The 6,481-nt window shown below is 35.9% G+C and overlaps 1 pseudogene; it reads right to left on the reverse strand.

The window, feature by feature from the left end:
• Positions 1-355: 355 nt before the first annotated feature.
• LOC109678122 (vomeronasal type-1 receptor 4-like) lies at positions 356-6,481 on the reverse strand (annotated as a pseudogene).

The raw sequence follows: 6,481 nt of genomic DNA on the forward strand, positions 1-6,481 counted from the left end.
AACTATTGACCAGTCCATCTTCAAATGGAAATCCTGTTGGTCTCTGCCTCCTAAGTAGCCAAGATACGAGGTGTGAGCTATTGGTGCCCAGCAATAAAATAGCTTTAATAGTAAATAGAAAATAATTCCATTTACCCAAACAGTAATATTTTAAACAGGTAGACAACTTAAAATTTATTAATAAGATATGTATTACAAAGATTATATTCACAGATCCTTAAATTTCTGAATGTTTTTATATTTACAGCATATCTGAATGAATTTCAACAACTCCTCAAGTACTCTGAATGCATATACTTTTCTTTTTCCATGGAAATCAGTAGAGACTCTCTTCTGTTCCCAAGAAAGTGTGGATTCAACCACTGAATTCTCCTTGATAACAGGTGTCTCTCATCATTGAAAGGGAAGGAGTAAATCTGGAAATAATTTTGTTATTCTTCAACAGGAAAAAGCCAGAGGGTTGGGTAGGAGGCTGATAAAATTCCAGCTATGACCTCTAATGTTGGGATTTTCTGAGATGTATAAAATGAGTAAAAGTTCAAAAAGTTGTTTGTACAATAAAAGAACAGAAAGAAACACACCAGCAAAAAGATGCTGTGGGTGGCTCTGTTTTCAGGAGATGGCTTTGGCAGAGAGGCTGGAGCTGTGGACATGCTGGGCTCTCCTCTGGTGTCTGTAGAGGAGATGCACCATGTAGAGGCTGGTCCACATCATGAGGACCACAAACAGGAAATCTCGAACCAGTATTAGAGAAACAAATATCCGTGATTCATGAGCTTCAATCTGTGGAGTCTGACAATATGCATGAGAAAACCCATGACCAACAATAGTGAAATTTCTTTTGGCTTCCACTGTGAAAATGCCCTTGATATAGATGAGTATGTTGATGAGCCAGAAGAAGAAGAAAGAAGGAAAAATCAATGTGGAGAGCTTTTGTTTAAGCCATGCACTTTTAGAATTACTGGGACTGATAGTGAGGCCTGAAATGTACTTAGGAGAGAGGTCATGCAGCTGCAAAAACCTCGGGTAACTCTAGATATGTACATGACTGCCTTGCTAACAAGATCATCCAAAAAATGTTGTACTCCAAAGGATGACATGATGTGTGGTATCAATGCACTTATGACAGACAAAATATTGACCATGATCAGGTGCATGAAAATGGGATCTATAGGCTTCTTCACATGAGGTTGAATTTAAAATGTGTGCACTCAAAGAGCAATGAGTTTCCCATGACACCAACACACAGCTGAGATATTAGGAAAAAGCTAAAAATTGGATCATGTAAAAACATTGTGTTAATGGTATTTCCAATGTTTTATAAGATAAGCCAGGCCTTTGATGAAAAATTAACGGATTATATTCTTAATGTAATTTTCAGTGCAGGTTGAAAAAGAATATAATGACTGTCAGTTCAGTATCACAGGTGGATGATGAAGTGTTCAATTCTGTTTCAGACTCAGATGTGGCACTTCCAAAACTGCATTCCAAGGTTTCTTGAAAACCTGAGAGGACAGACTAAGTTGTCATTAGAACAACTTACAACGTATATGTACATCGAAATGTTACAAAGAAATTCTGTGTAAAGCTGTTGTAAACAAAAAAGTCATTTTTTTCCTTCTACAAAATCGGATAAAAGGAAGACAGAAAAGGACCTGTCTAGGAGAATTGGTATGAGTGGGAGGGGGATTATGTGGAGAAAGGGTGTGGGATGGTGGATATAGTGCAAATACCATGTTCTCATGTATATAAATGGAAAAATGAGACTTGTTGTTACTGTTCTGGGAATGAGAGTTGGGGGGATAAAGGAAAATGAGGATGGGGTGAATTCAAGTATCATATATTTAATATATTGTAAGAACTTTTATAAATGCTACAATGTATCCTACCACAGCAATAAAAAATAAAAACTAATAAAAATGAGAAATTCTTTGCTGACATTCTGTGTCCTAGTATATTAACTGGAGGAACCTTTGACCTATAAGAAAGCAAATTTGCATGATATGAAGCATTTTTTCTATCATCAAATTGTATTTTATCTCCACACCGGTTTTGGTATTCCAACCTTCCTAAAGAGAACATTTCTCTTCTGACACATGGAGATCACTGTGTACAATTAAATTTTTTTTTGGAACTTCGAATGCCCATACATTTCTTCCAAGTCAGTAAACATTAAGCATTCATTCAATACAGCCTTTTCCAAGTGGGGACTTTTTACCTCCCATCCTAATCCACAGGTCAACAAGCAATGTTCTGACTACTTGTGTCCTTAAAACCTGGTTCAGAGCTACAGATTGGACTGTGTAAGTAGAGGCCAAAATTGCCGCTAAATGTCACACCAGGCATGAGGCAACTCTCAGCACAATGGATTATCTCAACAAACTGGCACACCTACCACTTCTGATAATCCCACTCTGTTGACAATTAAATATATCTTGTAGCTATTAGGTATGTAAAACCAATTTCTTGGTAAGAACATTTCTGTATTTGTTTTAGAAACAAAACAGATTCACAAACACAGTTAAATAGCAATAATACTAAGGTTGACATTGAAATTCCTATGGTAATATGTACATTTCTTGAATTTTGGATGTTTTGTTCAATCATTTGTTCAGAAACACATTCTTCCAATGATCTGGTTGCTTTTTATCATTTAAAATATAATCTTTCGCTCTGAATTGGATTTGTATTGAATTCTATTATGCATCTTTTATACTGACAAAGTACAGGTGCATGATTTCAGTTTATCATCTTGTACTCTCTATTTTCACCATAAATATGTGTGTACCACATCAATAATGTCCTCAGTGTTTAACATGAGACATAAAGATTACAATTTTTTATTTAATTACCACAATGTCAGCGCATTATTCCTTCAGTACCTCATTTGTTCCTCTAGGAACTCCAATTCAAGTTTTATGAGTTTTAGTTTCTTGGAATGGTGGCACTTGATGTGACTGACAGTACTTCCATTTTTAAATGCATCTTTTCTCTGATTATTATCTAAAGATCACTTTCAAACTTTCTCATCCCTTCTATCTTGTCCAGGTTCCCTAAGAGCAGGACTGTGTCCCACTCACTCTTAGTCAGAATTCTCTTGTCATCTGCTCTGCTTGTGCTACACACCTTTTATCAACCCAAATTCTTTCATGTTTGTGTAACCCAACACAGATTCCACAGTTCAATTCAATACTACTTAGTTCATGATCCCAAGAACCTAACATAATCCAGATTCTCACTTGGACACTTGCCACCCTCAAATCTACACAGCATATGACTGGGTAAACTAATTTAACTCCACTCTATGATTAGCAGAGAAAAAAGGAAACAGCCTACAATGATAAAGAACATCTCCTTAATAACTTATTATGAATAAGATCATAAAATTAACACTAGTGAGAGCAACACAGAACAAGAATTAACTTTCCAGAATAATCTCCCTCAACACAATCATTGAGAATTATAAAAATAACGAACAAGAAGCTGATTTCTCAATATTTTCAAAACAAAGCACTTCTTTTTGAAATTTCAAACTTATTGAAGAAAAAACTGTAACAACAGTCTTGGTGCCCTTTTAGGAAAAAATCCTTTCTAAATAAATACACATAGTGAAAAGCTTCAGTTTTAAAATGCACTGTGGAATATCTGTTATGGACATATGTGAAGATTTTGGTAAGAATCTTGTAAAAACAATCACATTTGAAATGGAAGAACAAAATGACCCTCCCAAAATAAAGAAAATCAATACAGATAGAAAGAGAAGGGCAACACAAAATGGAAAGGAAAAGTGAGGTCAAACTCAGCTCCTTGTAAAGAGTAAGGTACAACACGTTCTGGAAGAATGCCCAGTGCACAGTAAGAAAGCAACATGGCACTGGGATTGAACTATGAGAAATGGCAGTTGAGAAACTGTTTTTAAAGATCATATTGTGAATACATTCAAGTATAAACCTGGAAGATTGAATATATGAGCCAATTCCTACAAGACTTAACTTACCATAAAACATTTTACAATTAAACAAAATCATAAATGTGCAATGGCTCGCTTGATGAAATTCAAGGGAGTGAAAAATTGCTCCATCGGAAATAAAAAATGCTACAAAATTGTAGTGTGCCAAATACAACAGATATAAAAAGAACTACATTCACTTCCTATCTTTTAGGTTATCCTGACCTTCATAGCAAAATTTAATAAAATAATTTCAGAGAAATAATGAGAAGACTGTGTATTTCCAGATGTATTTTTAAATTTTCTACATAAAATAATTGTTTTTACAAAAACTCATACTATGTTTAAACATTCAAAGAATTGAAGAAGAGAATTTCAAAAGATGCAAAGTAGGCTTAACATAATAAATTTCATCTATATGGTTATACACAGTATTTTTTAGGCAGAGTTTTTCTTATTTTTTATTTATTTTGTTCTGAACATGATGTTCTTTTTTTCTTTCTTCATTTATTCGAATGTACTCACATTGTTGGGACCATTTCTCCCCCCTGTTCCCCACCCCTCCCTCTTACCCCCACCCCTCTCACTTCCAGGCAGAACCTGTTCTGTCCTTTTCTCCAATTTTGTTGAAGAAGAAACATAAGCAATAATAAGAAAGGCAAGTATTTTGCTAGTTGAGATAAGCATAACTATACAGAGAAATTCTTAGCATTGCTTCATGTACAAGTGTATTACAACTCAAATTGATTCATTTCTACATGACCTCTTCACTACTTCCCAGTCACCTTCCCATATTGACCTCTGTCATTTTAGGGTTACTGTATTAACTCCTTTGCAGTGGGAACATCAAACACTTTCAAGTTTTGGGTTTCCTACCTATCCCCATTCTTCCTGTATGTCCTCTCCCCTTAGAGTGTAACCCAAGTCCAACAATATTACTGCATTTGCCCTAGATCTAATGTCCACATATGAGGGAGAACATATGATTTTTGGTCTTCTGAGCCTGGCTAACCTTGCTCAGAATGATGTTCTTCAGTTCCATCCATTTACTTGTGAATGATAAAATTTCATTCTTCCTCATGGCTGAGTAAAATTACATTGTTTATAAATACCACATATTAAATTCTATTCATCAGTAGTGGGTCATCTTAGCTTTTTTCCATAACTTGGGTATTGTGAATAGTGCTGCAATAAACATGAGTGTGCAGGTGCCTCTGGAGTAATCTGAGTCACATTCCTTTGTGTATATCTTCAGGAGAGGGATTGATGGATCATATGGCAGATCTATGTTTAGTTTTTTAAGAAACTTCCATATTGTTTTCCAGACTGGTTGCACTAGCTTTCATTCCCACTAGCAGTGTATGAGGGTTCCTTTTCCCCCACATCCTCGTTAACACCTGTTGTTGGTAGTGTTTTTGATGATAGCTATAACAATAGGGGTGAGGTAGAATCTTAGTGTGGTTTTGATTTGCATTTTCTTTATGACCAGAGAAGGTGAGCATTTTTAGAGAAAAATATATAAGCGCCTCAGCATATTCATGAAATCATGAGGTAAGATTCAACATATATAAGTAATCAGTATCCAAAATATCAAGAGCATCATATTGTGGTTAACTGTTAACTTTTCCTTTGAGTTTGAATATAAGTAAAGACATAAGGTATCAATGTCTATTTGGAGAGGTTTTGAAAATAACAAAAATAAAATTCATGGAAAAAAGCAACACTATCTTTTGTTATTAGCATTACATAAGTTTACAAATTTAAATAAAGACCTCTATAATTCATTGTGTAAGGTATTTGAACTATTGAGGTATTTTCAGTGTTACTAGACTGAAGTAAGTATAGAAAACATTTAGATTTCTGCATTCTTGCAAGAAACTATTTCAAAGCACCATTTAAGATTTGCAGCATTTTGCTAGTGGAGTGACTGAAGCAGTAAGTGTGCCTCCTTAGCATGTGTGAGGTCTGAAGCTCAAATCCCAGCATTTTAATAAAAATGATTACCTATTTATATCATCCTACCGCCCTCTCATGCTCAAGGCTGATGCTGCAGAATCCTCACTCATGGCATTCAGCTTCCCTGAAAAGGGAAAGCCAAATCTGCCCAGCCATGGATGTATATCAGGCATGGAATGACAGGACTTCTCACACTGGACATCCATCACCTGTCATCTGCTGCCTCAATGACCTTATTTACTGTGCATCACTTTGATGAACCCACAGGAGACTCAGATGCCTCTCCCACATGCAAGATGAATCTCCTGGTGAAAATATCAGATCTGTTAATAAGGTGAGCAAGATTTCCATGTGAGAATGCAGGTTTCCCCAGTTGGAACTACATCAGAAAGTAGACTTCAGGATCTAGAAAGTCACTAAAAGTTACTCTTCACACAGGCGGTGGAAATTACCACAGCCTTGATACAACTTGCCCCCTGTCCAGAACCCCAGAGAACAACTCACTTGTCCACTGGAGGCTGTGGTGCCACCAGCACTCACAGTGAAAACATCAGGGGACAGGGCAGTGGGGTTCAT

Source organism: Castor canadensis, chromosome 16, assembly GCF_047511655.1.
Source record: "Castor canadensis chromosome 16, mCasCan1.hap1v2, whole genome shotgun sequence".
NCBI lineage: Eukaryota > Metazoa > Chordata > Mammalia > Rodentia > Castoridae > Castor > Castor canadensis.